Source organism: Danio rerio, chromosome 7, assembly GCF_052040795.2.
Source record: "Danio rerio strain M-AB ecotype USA chromosome 7, GRCz13ab, whole genome shotgun sequence".
NCBI lineage: Eukaryota > Metazoa > Chordata > Actinopteri > Cypriniformes > Danionidae > Danio > Danio rerio.
This window is the reverse complement of record NC_141027.1, coordinates 36917071-36938400: the sequence shown is the minus strand read 5'-3', so window position 1 is coordinate 36938400 and position 21330 is coordinate 36917071. Positions and strand designations below refer to the sequence as shown.

Genomic DNA, 21330 nt, shown 5'->3' with positions numbered 1-21330 from the left:
CTTACATATTCCTTGTATTTAGATATCAGAAAACAATTTAAACAATGTATCAATGCATTGTATGACCCTTTTCAGACAGGACACTTATTACTTTATCACTATATCACTTTACGGTCACAGTTTAAATATGAAAAAAGACATTGTTTGATAAAATATGTGCTAACTGAAATACATTTCTTGCAAAACTCTGAAACGAGGCCAGGGGTCCGTTCTTCGTACGTTAATTACTCAGTTAGCTGGATTTGGTTATTGACAATTTGACATGATCCAGGATCACTTTGTTCTTCTAAAACTGATCTGAGAGTTGTTGTCATAGCAACAGTTCTGCTAGCTCAAACCTGGTTGGAAGCAGGTTTAATTCATATAAACAGGATTAGATCGGCTTAGTTCAAGCAAAGATAATACAGAAAGTATGCACCGTATTCTGATATTTTCTTACAGTAGTAGTTACATAGACTTGTGAAAATACTAAACTTTTTAAACCTATATAAAGTTATAGTTATTAATAAAATAAATAAAGTTATATATAAATCTTATCAGATGATGTAATTACGCTGCTGTGCCGTCAGCCAATCGCTGCATTGCTGATCATGATTTCGAGGATCGATAGATCAGTCCTTCACAACACGCGCAGCAATGTCAGATCAGTTTATCCAGACATTTTAACCTGATTCACGAACTTGTTCGAAGAACCAAATTAGCGAGAAATTAGTTATCAAGATTAAAAGATTCAGGATCTGCCAAATCATCTTAGATCATTTAAGCAAGGTACAAAGAACGGACCCCAGGTTCAAAATACTTGTTTAAGGTTTGTTTGTTTTGTCCTCTGACATATACAGCCTAAGGTTTTGCAGAGCAGGTTTTGAGAATCTCAGAAAACACGCCAAAAATAGATAATTATTATTATATTTAGAATTTATTATGAATATTATAATATTTTTAACAAGACATATGTAATCAGTTTAATTATATATTAATAATGTAATATATAATAAATATTTAATAACATATTAACACCTCCCATTTTTTGACATTTTTTACAAATGTATTGTAATTGAAATTTACAGACAAACATTTCTAAATACTATAAAATAAACACTGAAATGTGAATTAAAACTGTATTAAGCATGGGATGATAACTGTTTTCAAGGTCTACAGCAATCTGGAGAAGTCAAGGTTTTAAAACCGCCAAAGTTTTCTGTTATACCATTCCTACAGAACATGTAAGATTTTTTTTGACAGTTTTTTTTTATATATAGTTTTAAATTGTAATGAAAATCAGTGTTTTTGAAACTAATGAAGACAGCAGAATGATCAATAATTTATTTATTATTTAGCCTGTCTTGTTTACTGCTCCAAAATATTTTAAGTGTTTCTTTCAATAAATTATATTGTGTTCAAAGGGGAAACATTCAGAATCATACTAGCCCATGCCTAAAAGTATACACTATTAAAAGTCAAAAATCCCAAAATCTGAAAACCGAGGTGTATGAAAAATATATGTTTTCGCCTATAGTGCCTTCAAATACATTGAGACTTTTAATAAAAAATTAACTACTAAATAAACAAACATACATATCTCACAAACAAACAAGGAGCAGGCAGAAGAAGTCAAATGCTGAGCTAATAATGATCAGAATTACAAAATTAAACATAACAAAAAGCCATCATGGGTCATTACAAGTCCATCAAATTGCCTTGCGTATCTGGATGGGAATAATTTCAGTCGTAACAAAGTGAGTCGTAATGTAATAATTCACTGTGTAATTATTTTGAACCAGTGAGCTGCACAGAAGAGATGCTCTCATTTAGCCAGGGTCTAGCGAGACTGCAATCAGTACAACATTACACAAATATAAACACATTATCTCTCATTACAGACCTCAGACATTCTGACTTCATCACAAACACACAAGCAAGCACACACACACATATGCTGGATTCAGTCCAGCTTGTTGCTATGCAGTCATGAGGGATGGAGACTGAATGATGGAACACAAATATAAGTAAGGGAAACGTGGACAATAGTAAAAATAGTTTACAATTACCTTCATAGCTCGATTACTTAATATATACTGGCTACTGTTTTATACAAGATACAAATATAGGTTTACAAATTTAAAAATGGAACTGATTTACTTCCACTAATGAGAACAGGACTATAAAAACACTTGGCCCTTGGTCATAAAAAGCTACCTCAAAGTAATCACTTTACTGCTGTAGTATTTGTACTACTTAATTTTTATTTTAATGTACTTTTTTTGTAGAGTTTAAATTCATCTGGATATCAGAAGTTGTATTAAAAATTAATTACAACTTTTCTATTTTTGCAGAAAACTTGGCAATTACTTTAGTGATAACTACTGTAGAATTTAATCATTAAATTATCTATCATGAGTCAAGAACAATCCTGAAGACAGAGACAGAGACTGCATAATAAGCCCTTAGAAGAGCAAAATCGTCATTTCTAACTACAGCTGATCAAATCATTACTCGATCATAGTCGATCTCTCTCTGCATTTATATCATAGTAATTATAGTGTATTAAGTGTGAGATGAACTCGCATATCAGGAATGTATTTTGTGTTGGCCACTCTTTGTATAACCCTAAGTTACTTTTCGGTTGGCCATCTGTTTCTAACGTGTCTCCTTTTTACATTACTGCAGACTAGAAATGCCCGCATGTGTTTAGCATTTTTCCTTATTACACACAACAGTACACAACAGTAATCTGGCAGTGATTGCACTGCTTTGGCTTTTTCAGGGTTAATTATTGTGATCTCCCGATTGCAACAGAAATACTGGGAGATTATATCTCTGTAGACTGATGGCATTTCATGCCGTTCAACCTTATTATCTTAATGTCAGCAAAATCAGCTGCCATCACTGATGATGCTAGAGAATCCTTCAAATACTAGCTCTAAAGTGACAATTGTGAATTAGCAGTTGTGTCTGCTGTTCTGACGTCAGGTACAGACATAAATGAGTGGCGGAAGAAAGTAGTTCCTCATACAAAAGGATTTTGAGGATTTTTGTTTGACTTTATTTTTAATATACACAACTATGTCGTTGAACTGTTGTGTAAATGGAATATCACACTCGTAGCAGTGCAATATGGCTACATATTGTCACTGGTGGGACACTAAGTCACTCGGACTGCGGCCTCATGCCAACGCATGCCTCCCACCAGTGCAAATATTAAGCCATATCGTACTGCTACTCGTGTGATATTGCTCATGTCTTATGTACGTGATACACATGCATACATAAAAACAAAACTATACCAAAGAAATAGTTACACAGATATTTAAATGTATATATTTTATATATGAATGCATGTGTGTAATTATACAGTATATGCACAATAAATATACACAGAACACACACATATATTTTGTCAAAACAAACTTTTATTTTGGCTGTAATTAATCGCACAGAATAATTCCCCAGCACTAATATTTTGACAAAATATATATGTTTATTTTTTATGTATTTTAAATGGAATCAGAATCAGAAAGAGCTTTAAATGTATGATGTATAAAAGAGGATACAAATGATATATAAATGTAAATATCGATAAACAAAAAGTTTGGTATATATTTTTTCGTTTTTATGTATGTCTTTGTATATCATATGCATTATATAGACAAACCTTTATTTTGTATACATGATATTAAAAAAATGAACACGAGGAGAACATATATAATCCATATACATATAAAACACATATATTATGACAAGACAAACTTTTATTTTGGATATGATAGAAATTTAGAAACCTTGCTTATGAGTTGAAGAATTGAGTACTACAACAGACATAACAGGTGTGTTTCTTCTTAATGTTGCACAGTTATGTATTCAGTTATATCTGTTTGCATTACACTCATGCGCCGCTGTCCTTGTTTCTCCTGAGCGGCAACACATGGTTCATGCTCTGTGAGTTTATCTGAGGAGACGGGGGTAATGTTGTCTCGGAGCCTGAGGGGCCACAGACTGACTTCTGTACACAAATACAGACCCACTCGATCTACCAGAGTCTTGATGACAAGTGTCCTTCTGGTCAAGGGCACTAATCAGGTCACCGTGATCAAAATGCTCTGGACAGGACCACCATATCAGACGATCGCAAACAGAGAGTGAATGTCTGCCCAGCGTTTGTCCAGTCCTCAAAACTACATCTGACATCAGGGCTCGCCGAAAGATCGCTGGCGCCCCAGAGACACAGAATCACAAATGATAACAGATGACAGCTGTACATGATGTTGAACACTCAACAGTAACATTATTCGATTTGATTTAATGAGATTTAACATAGTTTGAATCTTTAGAATTCTTTTTAATTCTTTTTTGTACACATTGTACTGTTTAGTTTCAAAACATTGATTTTGTATTTATTACACTATTAAAAAAAAAAACATTAAACTAAAAAGATTAGTTCATGCAAACATTTTAATTTCCCTACCATTTACTTGTTTCAAACTTTTAGGGTTTTTTTCCCTCTATTGAACACAAAAGAAGATATTCTTTTAAGAAAGCAGTGCAGTGTTGTACCCCTTAATGTAAAAAAAAAATGCCATGGGTGTTTTAAAAAAAACCTTTCAACCTGAAAAAGATATTCAAAAGTCAATCCCCTTTGCTTTCAAGTTAAAACAAACAATGTGCATAATACTCAATTACACAATACTGCACACTAGATACCCACATCCTAAATACAGTGTGCAGAAGAGAGCAGCCTCAGATTTGCAATTTAGACCTGAACCTGATTTTGTTCTTTATAATAAGTGTATATCAGTTTATGGGCCCGATCATACACCTGGAACAATAAGGCACAAGACGAGTTTGGCGTGATTTGTTGCTATTTTTAGACCAGCGCAACCATAATTTTCACATTTTGCACTTTGTTGTTTAAATAGCAAATCCATTTGTGCCACTTTGTGAACTCATGGATGTTCCGGTCAAAAAAGGGGGTGTTGTTAAGGTGCATTGGTGGTGAGATGCTATTATGAGAAACTGAAATGGACTGCACCATTAACCAACTAAAACCAGTTCTAAAGTCCAGCGCAGAGCGCGTTAGTTGTGCGCCTATGTGTCCAAATGCTTACACATTGCTTAATAAACTAGGATAAACAGCAATGCACAAATATCTTTACATATGAAAAAAATTAAAGGATTAAAATGTTACAAAAAATATTATGTTCTACATAAATATAGAAAACCAGTGCCTCCATGCCTTCTTCATCTCGGGGGGCTTGTTTCTGTTTATTCATGACAGTTTGCTTTTGTATAATGTTATTATTAGTAGTATTATTTATTATATGCGTATTTATATTTGTTTTAATAAAAACAAGTTTAGATTTGTCCACCTCTCTGGTTTTGGACCATATGGGGCATAGGACCTGTGTTTGAATATAGCTCAGTTTTTTTTACCACACTTTGTTATTATTGATCATTTCTTAGTTTGCTGTAAATTAAAACTGATTTAAAAAATAGTGTTGAAACAAATCTTTGTGCTTCACAAACTAAACAAATATGTAGGCTAATGGATGTCTTCAGTGGAGTGCGAACAACACTGTTTCTCTATCCACGAAAGTAAAGGAGTAAAGTAAACAGTAAAAATAAAGGGAAAGTAAAGAGGCCGAATGGAGGAGGCTCGTTCTTATTTTTTTCGCTGCAGATGGTTTGTTAACTGCTTTCTCGCTAGTGAAGCAGTCAGTTTTTCCACTTACAAAGTCTGCCATGTAAATAGCACACGCGCCATGGTGGAACACAACTGACTCTTAAAAGGAATGGCAGATGAGACTCCGATTGGTTTAATGTACAATTTCATAAATTTCTTCTCAGATTATTTGTTGACTGCAACCTTTAAACCCATGCCACTAGCAAGGCAAACTCCAAACCAAAATGTTTCTGAAGAAAAATGGGTCTTTGGCTTTAACTAATATATGCTTACACTGAAAATAATAATTTGCTATAATGTACGTATTGTGTGAATAAATGTTTTTACATTGTGCTTATGTTAAGAACCTCCATGTAATTACATCTGTAACTATACTGTTGGTTATACTTTACACCAAACCTGTCCCTAACCCTACCCGTATCCCACCTCAAGAGCATTTAATGTTTAAAATGTTCTGCAGTACATTATAAACCCAGTTAGTATATTGTATTCATTTTTGAATGCAAGAAAATAGTAGTTAAGGCCCCCTAATATAAAGTAAGACCTTTTCTTGCATTCACCCTTATGTCTATATGTGGGGTGATTAAATTATGGTATATGGTAATGCTAATTTTAAAAAGCCTGCTCACACAAAGAAGAATAACTATAGACACAACTATAATGACAATTACATTAGCATTCTCAACCGTGGCTGATGATTTTCTTGTTATTATTATAAGCTTGCACTCCAGTTTTGTTGTCTGTCAAGCTCTTTAAAGCATATTTTGATTAGCTGTAAATGTTTTTATTGCTCATGAGCTGAAAAAAAGGCTTGGGAAGTGATTCTGAACAATATTGTTCCTCTTTGTTATATTCATAACAGTGTTTGATCTGGACTCTTCTACATTTAGAGCAATTTTTAAAATGATACTGTTCCTGTTTTAGTTACCCTTGGTATATGAACAACTGTCAGGAATTAAGTGAATTGGTCATTAAAAGAGTTCAACTTTATTTTAGACCCCTTAAGGGTTCCCTAGAGTGCCCATAGAGCAAACCAGCTACAATGTGTCTAAATGCACAAGCTAATCTATTAATTACTGACCCGTTAGGACTCGCATGGGGCAGATTAGGAAGAGCTGCTGGTTTGTCTTTTCAGTTCACAGACAGACTAAGCTAGCACTAACTTCTATTATGGAAACATGGATCTGATCTTAACACTGATCTCTGGCCAGCTTAGATTAGTCTTAAAAGTTAGCTCTCTAATTTATTTCCATCTGGACAGGTCATAACTTTTAAAAGTCATAGTTATAAAAAAGGCAAATTTGTCTAATTAAAATTTTAAAATAAGATCAACAATAATTACGTTTTGGCTTGAGGCTAGTTGTTCAAATGAATCCACATAAACAAACAACATCAAAAAAATAAGTTTAAATCTGTTCCAGTGCTCCAAATTACAATTTATTATTAAATTCATAGCTAGGAAAGGAAAATGAAAAGTTTTCGTACTAAACACATTCTCTCGTATTCCATAGTTTTAAATTTTAAAATACATTCAAACAGAAAAAATAAGTTATTTAAAATTATAATTATATTGAATTATTTTAATACATTGTAACAAAAAAATACTGCCTTAGTGTAAGGGCTCATTTAAGAATATAATTCTGCATTGATTCAAGATGATCAAAATGCATGAATTGTTACTTGAATCAATTAAAGTTAATTAAAGTTACAAAAGTTGTCGATTTCAACAATGACAAATATCTTTACATATGAAAAAAAATAAAGGAATAAAAAGTTTTAAAAAATAAACATTATTTTCCATGTTTTGTATAAAAACCACTACCTCCATGCTTACTTCATGTCAGGGGCTTTTTCAGTTTATTCATGACAATTTGCATTTGTATAATGTTATTATTGATAGTATTATTTATTATAGGCATATTATATTTGTGTTAATAAAAACAAGTTGAGATGTGTCCAGCTTTCACGTTTTGGAAAAAAGTAAAGAGTAAAAGAAAAGTAAAGAGTAAGTAAAGTGGCCTAATGGAGAAGGCTGGTTCTTTATCCTCGCGCTGCAGATGGTTTGTTTAACTGTTTTCTCGCTAGTGTAGCATTCAGTTTTTCCGCTTACAATGTCTGCCATGTAAATAGCAAATGCACCATGGGACGACACAACTGACTCCTAAAGGGAATATGTTATGAAACTCTGATTGGTTAAATGCAAGTTATGATCAAAACACAGCCATAACTCATAAAGAGAACAAGCACAACCCCCACTAACACAACCCCCTAAGCACCCCCTAAGCACAACCCCCACTAACCTTGTTTTTCTATCCTTAAAATAGCAAAAGTGAATTCAGACACACCAGTAAAGCTTACCATGCGCTTTAGACTTTGCGCCTAGACTGTTAAAATAGAGCCCTTGGTCACATCACGGCACACCACACACTATAGAAGCTAAATGGTCAAATCTATGATTTTTTTTTTTGGTATTTGTAGTCTGTAACATGTTAAAAATTTTTAAGTATGAAATATAAAAAAGTATTAAGTGTGTACCCGCATTACATGACATGAGTAAATGCAAGCACTCTTCCTCATGTGCATTTGAGTGTACAGATAAAAACTAGCCTAGAGCGCCATCTGATGCTAAAGACTAAGCTCTGAATTGATTTATGCAAGAATTCAGTAGCGATGAGACTTGAAAATCTCAAAATTCATTCAGCATTGATTTCTCAACATGTTTTTTTCACAGCTCTAAAAGACCTGAAACACATTAACATAGCATACCAACCTCAAACTACTGAACAGATGTTTACCTGCAAGACAAAGCTTAAAATAAGCATTTGATCAACACTGTGATACCAGGTGGACAGTCAAATAACAATAAAAAAAATCTGTGCTGTGACTCGTGAAGCTTTACTGAAGTAAGGGTGTACTCACTATGTACAGTTGCCATGAACCAGGCCAAAGCACGATTGTCCCCCCTCGCATCTCACCCGATGGCCCACACTCACATGCATTTGGACCTGAGCACACTTACGTCATCGATGATGGCGTTGTTCAGTTTAAGAAGCGCTCTCGCTTAGCAAAGTGGACATTTCTTTATATTGTTATATTGTTTTAAGACGTTTGAGATGCAGTGACACACAGTCAAATATTTCGCCGAACAGATCAGCCACTTTTGACGTTAATAAACAATCATAAAGTCCTCGTGCTGCAGGAATTAGGAAGTTTGCTAAAGGTGCAACTGACATGCAGTGAGGGTTTTTTTGCGTCTTTAATAATCTATGACAGTTCGTGTTCATTGAACAGTAAGAATGATTAATAAATCCATATAAAACAGTCCCTTAAAGGTCACGTCTCACTTTCAGTTTCGGGCTCAGGCATGTTTTGCACTCACACACAAGCGTATCGCACCAAAGCCCAAGTGAACCGCACTCAGGCACACCTCTTCCAACCGGGCCAGAGCCAGCAAACTGAACCGTGCATGAGCCAGATTCAGAGCACTCACACTTCTCAAACGATCCGGGAAACGGGCCTTGGCATGGTTCGGAGAGCATAGTGTGAGTACCCCCTAAAAAGCACGATAAGACCAAGAACCCAGCACAAACAATTGACACCAGTCTATAATTTAACGACAATTTTGGAAAACACAGCAACAGAACCTAACAACCAAACAGAACAAAACAGAACCATCAAACTAAGCAGAACAACAGAACAGAACACACTCTACAAACTGCCTGCGAAATAAAGTAGCTGTAAGTGGGTGATTCCACCTGAATAGTTCTCCAGCGAGAGTTTGTTTGGTGATTTTGCGGAAAAGGTCACAATGAGCCTGGTATTGAAATGCATTGGTTTTTATTTCACAGTCTATTGCCTCCCACTTCCATTACTACTAACTCACGCAGTCTCTCCATCTCATTTAAAGCACAGCAGAACTGACAGGATGCTCCAAATGACTTGTGCTTCGCTCGCGAGCAGAGCGCTCATAGCTCCAAACAAAACACAGATAACAAATGAAGCTGCCGAGATAGAGCTATCAATGAACACAATCAAAAAGATAATAAACACTGCAAATGCAATTGTGCTACAGATGGGGGAAATATGTATTACTGTGAATAATGAGTGGCGAATAGATTTCTCTTTAATGTTTCCACTGTGCTCATGGCCAACGGGCAAACGACGCAATCACATTTCATCAAAACAAGCCAACAAAAAAGCTTTTTTTTTTCACGGCTTTTAGGACACAACATGCTATTGTTGGTGTTGGTGATTAATACAGTGCTTTCATTTGATTCATGTGCATATGTGATGTATTAAACGGCAGCTGATGCAGCATCACCTCTAGTGTTGTATTATGACATATTCCTAACTGTGTTTTCTTTCTCACTTCCCCTTATCCAGAATAGCCTCTGGCTTCTCATTTTAGCTCTGGCAACTGCTACACATTTAATGGGTTTTTGAACTGTCAAGGCCTCAGGGTCAACACTCCACAGAATGAGCAAGATATCTGAATGGAGCTTGTTCACTCTCTCCTCACACACACACACACACTTCATCTATGCTGCAGTGTTACATTTAACTGTGTGTGTGTGTGTGTGTGTGTGTGTGTGTGTGTGTGTGTGTGTGTGTGTGTGTGTGTGTGTGTGTGTGTGTGTGTGTGTGTGTGTGTGTGTCTAAAATGAGGCAGATGTTCTCAGCTGTCAGTTCTCAGATCCTGAGGGAAATCAGATGAGCTACACATTATAAAATTAAAGCACTCTCAGAGCAACATGTTCTCATTAACTGTGTTTTATCTACACCAATACCTGATCTGTGTAAACATGCAGTTACATTAAAATATTTGGGACAATTTTATCCTGATTTGAAAGTGCCACTGTTTTATTTGTTCGCATATTGACTTTTGTGCAGCGTGTATTGCTGCTGTTTGTAAATGTAAAATCAATGGTCGAGTTGTCTATCAAAAGAAAGTACAGATTAGGAATTGCTTGAAATGAGTTGTTATTTATTCCAGTTTCATGCCAGCCTATATTTTCACTGCTTATCAGCAAAGTACATCTACTTTAACCCTTAAACATGGTGTCTGCATGTTGAAAAGCTGAAGGATTCGGGTTTCATCATTATGGTAAAGCAGACCCATCATAATACAACTGCTGAAGGGGAAAAAAAACTTATGCTGTAGTGTACTTTATGCACAAAAATAAAGTGTTTTTATTTTTATTTTTTTTTGTTAAAGAGCCCATATTATGGGTTTTTGAAAATTCCCCTCCATGTAGTGTGTAACACAACTCTAAGTGAAGTGAAGTATCCAACTAAGGCTTAAATCTGTAAGAGTACAGTGTTTAAAACGGTTGATTCATCTAAAAAAAAAAAAAAAAAAAAGAGTCGACCAATAGTGCTTCAAACGAGTCACCTTGATACCGAGTCATTAGGTGTTTCGCCATGACGTACGAACGAAACCAAGTTATTCACGTGCACACGCAAACCCGGGAGATTTCAAACCTGAGGCCCCGCCCTCTGACATAGAAACCCAGACACACACACACACCCACAAACACACACACACAAACATGCCGGTCGATTGAAGTCACACTGAAGATGGATATTATCGAGTCTCTACCCAAAGATGAAACTTCAGCATTATAGCCAAGCAGTTGGAAACTACTGGAAACTTCTGCAAACTACATGCTACAAAGAATACTTCATCGGCGTTTGTTAAAGGAAGGATCAGTAAAGAGTAACTTACTGATGGACGTCAGGATGGATTTTTCTTCCTCCATTTCTCAAGTGTAAGTACGTGTGATTAAAGTTGTTGCCTCGTTTACTCTAGCTTGCAAATGTATTTAGTTGTGATTTGTTACTTGTAACCGAGTGTACTGTATCAGGTTAACTCGCTTAATTCTCATATCGGGTGCAAAGCCACGTTAAAAACGCGACGCGTGCTGCTTTGCTTACGGAGCTCCGTGGACGAGGGTAGTGTGTGCGTGCGTGTGCGCGCGCTGTCGTCCGGAGGTATGTGTGTGTTTGTGTGTGTGTGCGCGCGCGTGTTGTCGTCCGGAGGTGTGTGTTTTTGTGTGTGTGTGCGCGCGCGCAAGGACGAGGGCAATATGTGTGTTTGTGAGTGTGTCTGTGAAAAGAGCAGAGTGAGACAAGCTAGGAGATCTCCTCGACAGTTTTTGGAGTTTTTGCTCAATAAAATAGTTAGTCGTCTGTATTTTCCATCGACTGTATTTACATTGACCCACTGGCAGCTAAAATCCACGCCTACATTATCGAGCGTGTATGAACTGTGATTACTTTTATATTTCTGATTAGCTGTTGGGCATTTCACTCTCTGACTGAAGGCAGTCGACCAATCGCAACAGACTGTCATTGGTCCAATCAGCGCAGATTAGCTTCGCGCTAAGGAGGGGTTTGGGAACAAATGAATCACTGGACGATTCATGGAGTCGCTGGAATAATTAGGTAAAAATAAATGCAGATTATAAGACCATGAAAGTGTTTTTTGACCTTGCATGCATATTAGACTGTTGTTGGAGACCCTTACAACCAAGATATGACCCTATTTCATGTATAATATGGGCTCTTTAAGTAAATGTGTTGTATATTTAAAAGTTAAATATGTTAAAGTAACATGAAAAGTTTATTATTATTTTTTTTGCATGTTTATGTGCTATAAATGTGTAATGCTGTTTCTGAAGGATGGGTCAATACCAGTACTTGATGCCCCTAACTTTATACCCAGAACAAGTACAGTATGTCACTTCTTATTTTGATAATGTACTGTTGTCTCTGACAGAGACACACAATGGCCAGAGATAAGTCATTAATTCATTCCAAAAATGTATCCATATAATTTATCGAAGCACATTTACTGTGCACTGTGTCTGACTTTTTCTGTGAACAAAATGAATATGCTAATTCTCTGTTTATTTGCAAAGCCCAGCAGAGCATTACCAGGCTAGTCGATGACCTGAATCAACTTTACGCCACCACATAAATACATCCACTATTCATTCAGAAATGTCCGTCTAGAACAGGGGTGACCAAACTTGATTCTGGAAGGCCGGCGTCCTGCAGAGTATACTGCCGCTCTAACTTGCCTCAGCACACCAACATGGATGTTTCTAGAAAGCCTAGTATGAGCTTGATTAGCTAGCACAGTTGTGTCCCAGAGGACAGAGTTTGGTCACTCCAAGTCTAGTCGTTTAAAGAGATGTAAGGCTATAATCTGTTACTGATCATTTATGACATGTCATGTTTTGTATTTTCTGTCAAAATAGCATTGAAAGGCTCCACCATTTTCTAGAAAGCATCTGCCAATTTACATTTAGCAAAACATGAATATTAATATTGCTATGCATTGATTTACTGAGGCATGTAAATATTTGATGGTTGTTGAAGTATTATGCCAAATCTAAAATCATTTTATTTGAAATTGAGAAATATATAAGAAACACGTTAGTCAATTGCACAGTTCCCAAAGTGTGTTATAAATCTCACCATCTGCTCAGATCATATTTCTGGATCTTTTATAACACATAAGTCTTGCATTAACTTTTCATCTACAGTTTCTCCTGTCACCTCAGGAGGGTGATGGCCATATATGATAGTGATTTCACCCCACTAGCTCATTTCTAATTGGTTAAACTAATGGTGTTACAATTCACCCCATGATTCAACACATAGCAGAAACTGGAGAGCTAATCAATGGACAGATAAAGATGTAAAGCAAGCTTTGACTGCAGAGAAAATGAAGCAGAATGAGACAGACCTTATATAGAGAAGACAAAAGAACCAGTTATTTCTGTTCAAATAGGGATTGTATTGTGATGGTAAATCCATATGTCATGATTCTTCTTTTCCATTAATAACATACGATTCTTAAGAAATACAATAAAAAAGGAAAAAATGTAAGACAAACAGACATTTTTTATTATTTGTATTATCATAGAACATTTTATTATTTCATTTTATTATTTTATTTATTGATCAATTTATTCATTATTATACAGTAGAAATACTTTGAGTGATTTCTGAAGAAAATTATCATTACAGTCTTTAAAAAACAAAAACTTTTAATTTAAATATAAAGTTGGTCTGTATACTATAAATAAATCTGGTGATCATATATAAATCTAGGGTCATATATAAATATAAAAAAAATGCTAGAAAAATGTTTTGCAAGTACATATAGTTTGTTTTTTTTAATGCAAATATTTTATTTATTTATTTATTTTTTGCTCTGCTTGATTTTTATTTACAGTTCTTTTTTGTTAGCAAATTTCATTGTTATTTCACAAAACTCAATTTTCCTTTTTTAGTTCTTTATTTTTGTTATCAAAATAAATTTTTATTTCTCAAAAGAAAAATTTTTGCTTTGCGATTTTTGCATTTATTTATTTATTTATTTATTTTTTGCTCAATACCTTATTTTTTGTTTGCCAAACTTTTTATCTACTATTTTTATTTTATTTTTATTTACTATTTTATTTTGCAATTATATATGGCCCTAGATTGACTCTATTAAATACTCCTATTTCTCATCTCGCACACATGGACTTGTTTGGACAACAGTGGAATACATCACATATTCGGATGATCGCATACTGTACAGTCTAGTCGCAGGAGTTCAAATATTTTAATAGATCCACAGCTCAAATCAGATCTGAATTTTCTGGAAATCCATGCAGCTCCCGGACTACTCTTCATTGGAAATAAATTACTTCCGATCTGTCGCTTGTTGTGTGCAGTTGAATGGCAGCTATACCTTTACTCTTGGTTTTCTGGTTAATACCACAAAGTGTGGTCTTTTTACCATCATTCTCCTTTTGGATCTCCCATTTCCCATCTGACTTCACCTCAGTGGAGCCATCAGAGCGGTACAGGGTTTTAAAGCATGTAATCCTATTGTAAGGTAACAATGGTACAGTATGAGTAATTTTGGGCAATGTTTCAGCTCACCACTGAAAGGATCTTAAATGCCTTGTGCTAACTGATGCCATTTGTTTCGCCGTAATCTGATATTTAACAGGTGGGTGTGTTATTGCATGGCTATATGATACACCGGGGCTGTTCGTCATAATGGAAATCTGACTCGAGTCCAAACTATAATGCCCTCAAATTCAATCACAGGTAGTTTGGCCTCTGCTCTCTTCCTCTCTCGTCTCAAACAGAGGACAGAGAGAGTTATTTATGATTGGACTCTAATGGTTCTCTCTCCCACTGAAATGCACCTATTCTCAAAGAGATGAGGGAGACAGTCACATGTCAAAAGCCTCTCCACAAGCAATTTAACCCCACAGTGTTCTGGCTTTTGCATCATTCAGCGTAATTGCTTGTGACTAACTGGCCTGCAGGACAAGCACTTGATTTATTTGAGACGGGAACACTGATGTTGTTCCTCTACATTAAAAATGTAAATATGAAAAGGCACTAATGATGGTGTGGAGTGCTCTCTCCAGTAGAGCAGCGAGGTCTGTGTTGCTGATGCACGCTCGCCCACTCACCAACACACATTAATCACATTCCTCTCCAATGCAAAATTAACTTCACTTTTATACTTAAGAGCACACAAAAAAACATGCACTGACAAGCAAGAATGTAGTCTGAAAATGTTATATATGCACAGACATTACAATTAGGTCCATAAATATTGGGACATCGACACAATTCTAACAGTTTTGGCTCCATACACCAATTGTAATGTATTTGAAATTAAACGAACAAGATGTGCTTTAACTGCAGACTGTCAGCTTTCATTTGAGTGTATTAAAATCAGGTGAACGCTGTAGGAATTACAAATAGGGATGCTCAAAGTAATCGATTAACCGTTAACCGAAAGGGTGCGTTTGTTATCGATTAATGCTATCAGTTAAACGATTAAAAAATTTAAAGAGCAGCAGTTTGTGTGTTGTCAAGACAACCACAGAGAACTTTTAAAAAGCATGGTTTCCGCTACATTCATTCTTCCATGGCGAGGCGCCACATCAAAATGCATCCCTCCACAGGTACATTACAGCTTCTCATTCAAAACATTTAGGTATTGTTGTTGTTTTAATAGTGGGTTATAATTGCACCAAAACGTATTAAAAGGTAAGTGAATTATAACAACGCAAACTTTTCTATAACTGTAGTAGTGATGTGCGCTATTTGTTAAACCCTTTGAAGTGACGTGCTGACTGACTGACTGACAGTTGCGTGATGCTGAAGCCATTAAACACAACGTAGCCTTCAGTTAAGATGAACACAGTTTCCATAAATATATTTTATTTATGGATTAGGTCTGTGGTTCTGCATCCATTGACTTTATCTTGCTGGAGTTATAGCCGTTTCACTTTACTTCAGGATGCATTAATGACGCTCTAAGTCTATTGGAGAAATTCAGAAAAATTCCTAGTAAATCTAATAAATGTTGGAGACATAAATGCACTAAATCGAATTTAAGCAAAGTTTATTTAAGAGCGCACCAGAAGATCCACGCTTGACCAGCGTATATTTGAGGTTTTGTTCACAAGCAGAGGAAATCGGCGTGCTTCTTTTTTTTCTTGTCAACATAAAAGGTGTTTTTGGAATGGAAAATCATTTTTGCTGAGATAGGCCCCTTAATGTGCAACTGCAACACTTATTTGTTAACTCGCTGAACGATAACGTATAACCACACAAGAGAAAAATATGACTGATAAGTGCAATCTTATTGATTTATTGCTATAATTCAGAAGCAGTAAACCAAATGACTGGTGCATACATTGTAAAAAAAATCTTGCTTTTATATTTTGAGTTGAATCAAATGAACTTTTCTAGTCATCAATAAAACTAAAAATATTAAGGTAAATTGTGCATCAACTTTGCACAACTTTAAAAAAAAATGTTGAAACTTGATCAACATATTAAAAAAGTTAACGCATGTGTACAGCTCTATATATGTACTTCACTCAAAATTTGCCAAATTCAACAATATGTCATGGTATGCAGCTATATATTATATTAATTCATTCAGTCGTTTTCCTTCAGCTTAGTCCCTTCATTCATCAGCGATCACCACAGCGGAATGAACCGCCAACTTATCCAGCATATTTTTTACACATTAGAGGCCCTTCCAGCCGCAACCCAGTACTAGGAAACACCCATACACACAATCACACACACACTTACTCATACACTATGGCCAATTTAGTTCATCCAATTCACCTGTACCGCATGTCTTTGGACAGTGGGGGAAACCACAGCACACCTTTGAATCAAAGGCGGAAGAAAGTAGTTCCTCATACAAAAGGGTTTTTGAGACTCTCCATGTTTGATTTTGTTTTTATTTACACAATTATGCCATCAAACTGTTGTATAAACGCAATATCACACTTGTAGCAGTGCGATATGGCTGTATATCGGCACTGGTGGCGGCACTAAGGCACTCGGTCTGCGGCCTCGCACGCCTCCCACAAATGCACCATCATGCTTATCTGGATTCTGTCCCCATCACAGAAATCACAAGGTTATCTTTAGTGTTTGGGTGAGTTAGCTATCCCTCTGAATAGAAATGCTATGAATGCACACCTACAAAAAATATCTAGCAGAAATAGTTTGAATGTATTAGCTCAGATGGCATAATAATTAAAACACCAGCAGGGTTTATGGCTCAATAAAACAATCAGAGATCCATCTGTTTTTGTGTTGGTGAGGTGCAACAATGTATCCCTGACAACAGCATAATTCACCATATAATTACAAAATGACTTGTTCTCGGAAATGCGTGCTGTTTCCATGACTCATGTAACTACTGTACTAAAATTTCAACTGAGAAAGATGAAAAGGGGCTAAGTGATTTGATACTATTATATGAACTCAGAGGATTACGCAACAGAGACAAAGAGACATGACATGGCTTCAATGTACCAAAACTGATGAATCTACTACACATATACTGTACTGTACATACTGTACAAATATACTGCAACACACAGTTTTCTCTCACAACAATGGAACTGTAGATAATAATGCACAACCTCCATTGTAATTGTCTCTGAATGATAGTGTCACGATCATCAGCGATCTAAAACGACATGGAAAACACAAGCGGTAACGAACTACAAATCCACCATTTTATGGACTACAACTCCATACATGCACTCTGCTCACACACACACACACACACACGTTCCAGATCCTAACTGATTACACTATCACAACTGAAGCTGCTCTCAGACTGATTCACGGACTAGAAGTACTGCTCAAACACAAACTCTGTTGCTGAGTCTTGTTATCTATTCTAGTGACACAACAAGGTGTTTCCTTTGTCTTGCTTTACCGTGTTTTTGATCCTTGCCTTGTTTATTTGTTTAATCCTGTTTGCTGCCTGCCAGAGATGGCAAAAGTACACAAATCCTTTACTTAAGTAGAAGTACAGAAACTCATGTTTAAAACGACTATGGTAAAAGTAGAAATACTGACTACACTTTTGTACATAAGTAAAAGTAAAGAAGAACTGCCTCAAAAATGTACAAAAGTAAAAAGTACTCGTTTCAACTACAGTCCAAAGATATGCGGTATAGGTCCATAATAGGTAACTAAATTGGCCATAGTGTATAAGTGTGTGTGAGAATGTGAGTTTGTATGGGTGTTTCCCAGTACTGGGTTGCAGCTGAAAGGATATCCTCTGTGTAAAATATATGCTGAAACAATTGGAGGTTCATTTTGCTGTGGCAACCTCTGATAAATTTCCAATTTTTATGTAAAAAGTAGCCAAGCAGCATCTCACCCTGTAATATAGCCTCACAACATCGCTCAAAAACTTGGTTTATGTATCATCATCCTGACGCAAACTCTCAGCGTTCATCATGTAGTTTTGTGGCTGTTACTGTAGATCAGGGGTGTCCAAAATACCATCTGTGGCCTGCAATCAGTTTTGTGGCGGCCTGCGAGGCTTTTTATGAATATCAATAGAATCTGGCCCGCCATACAAAAATGAACGTAGATCAATAAATAACCACCGGGTGTCGCTATTTCATGCCTTTAATTAGGCAGCAGTTCCTGTTAAGAAGTAAAACGAACCGAACAAACTAAAAGAAACATAATTCATAATCACGTTTTGGCGAGCCATGGCACAAGCAAGAAAAAGGAAAATCAACAGTGAGTGCAGGAAATTTCAGTCACGATGGGGCAAAGAATATTTCTTCACAGAGGTCAGTGGAATATGTGTCTGTTATATTTGCCAGGAATCAGTTGCAATAATGAAGGAATATAATATTAAAAGACATTATAAAATAAAACATCAGGCCTTCAGCTCTTACACTGGTGCCAAACGAGATCCAAAAGTAAAACAAATAGCAGTTGGTTTATCAGCTCAACAACAGCAATTTTTTTTCCTGCTAATAAAGTGCAAGAAAATTCTTCGCTGGCTAGTTATAATGTAGCCCAGCTAATTGCACAGCAGAGAAAACCCTTCACTGAAGAAGAATTTATAAAAGATGACTGCTGCAAGTGTAATTTGCCCAGAGAAGATTCAAGATTTAAAAAACAAAAGTCTTTCTAGAAACACAGTTGGACGATGAATTAAAATAACAAATTAAAATAATTTCATAACACACACACACACACACACACACACACACATACATACATATACACACATACACACACACACACACACACACAAATACAAACATACATATATACACACATAAAAAAATCAAAAACAACAAAAACAACAGCTGCTATTCATATACACTATAATTCTGTAGGCCTTGTCAGATTTTGTGTGTGTGTATATGTATGTATATATATATATATATATATATATATATATATATATATATATATATATATATATATATATATATATATATATATATGACTGCAAACTTTTTTTTGCAATAGGATAAAGGTGCTTTATTCTCTTTAAAGAGTAGCTCTCATACATAACCCGTTCATTCAGTGTGTGTTTTTTTCTAGTTATTGAGGTTATTTTATTTACTGAATAAACATTTATTTTGTTACAGTTTTTCCTTAGTAACTTTAGTCCATTTCTCACATAAAAATTTAAATTCTCAAAACTCCCTGTTCAATCTTCAGATCATCGTGTCACTTGTGCACAGTAAAAAAGCAGTTTCTTATTATGAACAAGTCGCAAATGCTTTTGCACATCCATAATAATGTGCAATTCTCTGCTGTTTCCTACATTATCAGTCGCCGATACCATGTAGACATTTCATGAATAGTCTCACTCCCCACAACATTTAATCATGTGTTCATGGATTAAGTCTTTACATGAAAAATGGCTGAACAGGTTGTCGTAATATATTGTCACAATGACTTTTTTTACATTTCCTTTAGACTTTCTTTTCTAAATCTGTCTACAGCTTTTTTAAATGAAGGTCTGAAAGGATGTTGTCCTATGTTCACATTTTTATTTTGTTTGTTCTTTGTGCTGTGCAGTGCTGTTTTTTTTTTCCTTTCTGTATCACAATGTTATGATCTGGTAACTAATTACAGAACAAACAGCCAAAAAAAAAATAATAATAAATTGTCATAGTTTACATCAGCATAGCCCTCCCTAGTGCACTGTTTTGACAACATGACTATTAAGTAATTTGAGTCATGTCATTCTGATGCCACTGACATGTTCATTGACACAGAAACTTTGTTTTTAGAGATGAACCAAGGATTCTGAGCAGGAGACTGGCTTTTGTAGGTTTCAATTCTGATCTGAGAAATGTGGCAATGTGACAGAAAAACTGTAATACATTTTTCTATGCTAAAGCAACTCATACATGCATGACTACAATCTACAAACTTGTGCATGATCTTTTTTCAAGTAATAAATTCAGAAGATTTTGCACTATATTTTTATTAATAAATTACCAAGTATAGTTACTTTTGTTGTTGTAAAATATTTGTTTAAAATCATTAATTGAAGACAACAGTATAGGCCTGCAGGTATGTAGTCAGTAGAAAAATCAATAAAAACTGAAAAACAGCATAAATACTGTATTAGGAAATATGAACTTATCAGAAATAAAGGAAATAAACCCCAATGCATACATTTTATAAAGTATCTGATTGTTTTAGTACTAAATGTACAAATCTTTACAAAAAAGCACTATATTTCGCGGTAATAAAATTAAAAACCAGAGAAATTGCGTGCAGCATGATCGGAAGTGTGCAAGGCTTAAGCATTTAAACGGCATGCTTTTGAACTGGAATGTGTGTCTCACTTGTTTACCTGTGATCCGAACGAGTAAAAGGTGTCTTATTAGCGTGAAAGAGGGCAGCATCAGGCATGTTAAATTCGCCGACTTCCTCTGTCACATCTGTGTAGTCATCCTTGCCTTTCTCATAGCAATCTTCATAAACTAGTCCACGTACGGTGCGCGACAGCCTGGAAAAGGCCGCTCAGTGCAGCAAACAGGCGCGCAATGAGGAAAAAAAGACTGACTGCATCAAAAGTGCGCTCATATTATTGCGCAATGACAAGAAATAAAATAGATCCCGCCACCAAACACGTGAAAACGAAAGTAACGAGCGTGGTTTAAAAATGTAAGGAGTAGAAAGTACAGATATTTGTGTGAAAAATGTAAGGAATAAAAAGTTGTCAGAAAAATAGGTAGTGGAGTAAAGTACTGATAACAGAAAAAAACTACTTAAGTACAGTAACGAAGTATTTTTACTTCCTTACTATC

At 35.5% G+C, this 21330-nt stretch overlaps 1 protein-coding gene and 1 long non-coding RNA gene across 2 annotated transcripts in view; both read right to left on the bottom strand.

Moving 5' to 3' along the window:
- The window catches only part of tox3 (TOX high mobility group box family member 3), a 263708-nt gene extending 242658 nt beyond the window's left edge, over window positions 1-21050 (bottom strand). Inside the window, exon 1 of the mRNA XM_087261547.2 lies at window positions 20874-21050. The gene's annotated coding sequence lies outside the window, so the exon portion shown is untranslated. The remainder of the gene's footprint in view (window positions 1-20873) is intronic.
- Window positions 1-21330, bottom strand: part of LOC147836053 (uncharacterized) — a 191178-nt gene that overhangs the window by 138938 nt on the left and 30910 nt on the right. The window lies entirely within an intron of this gene.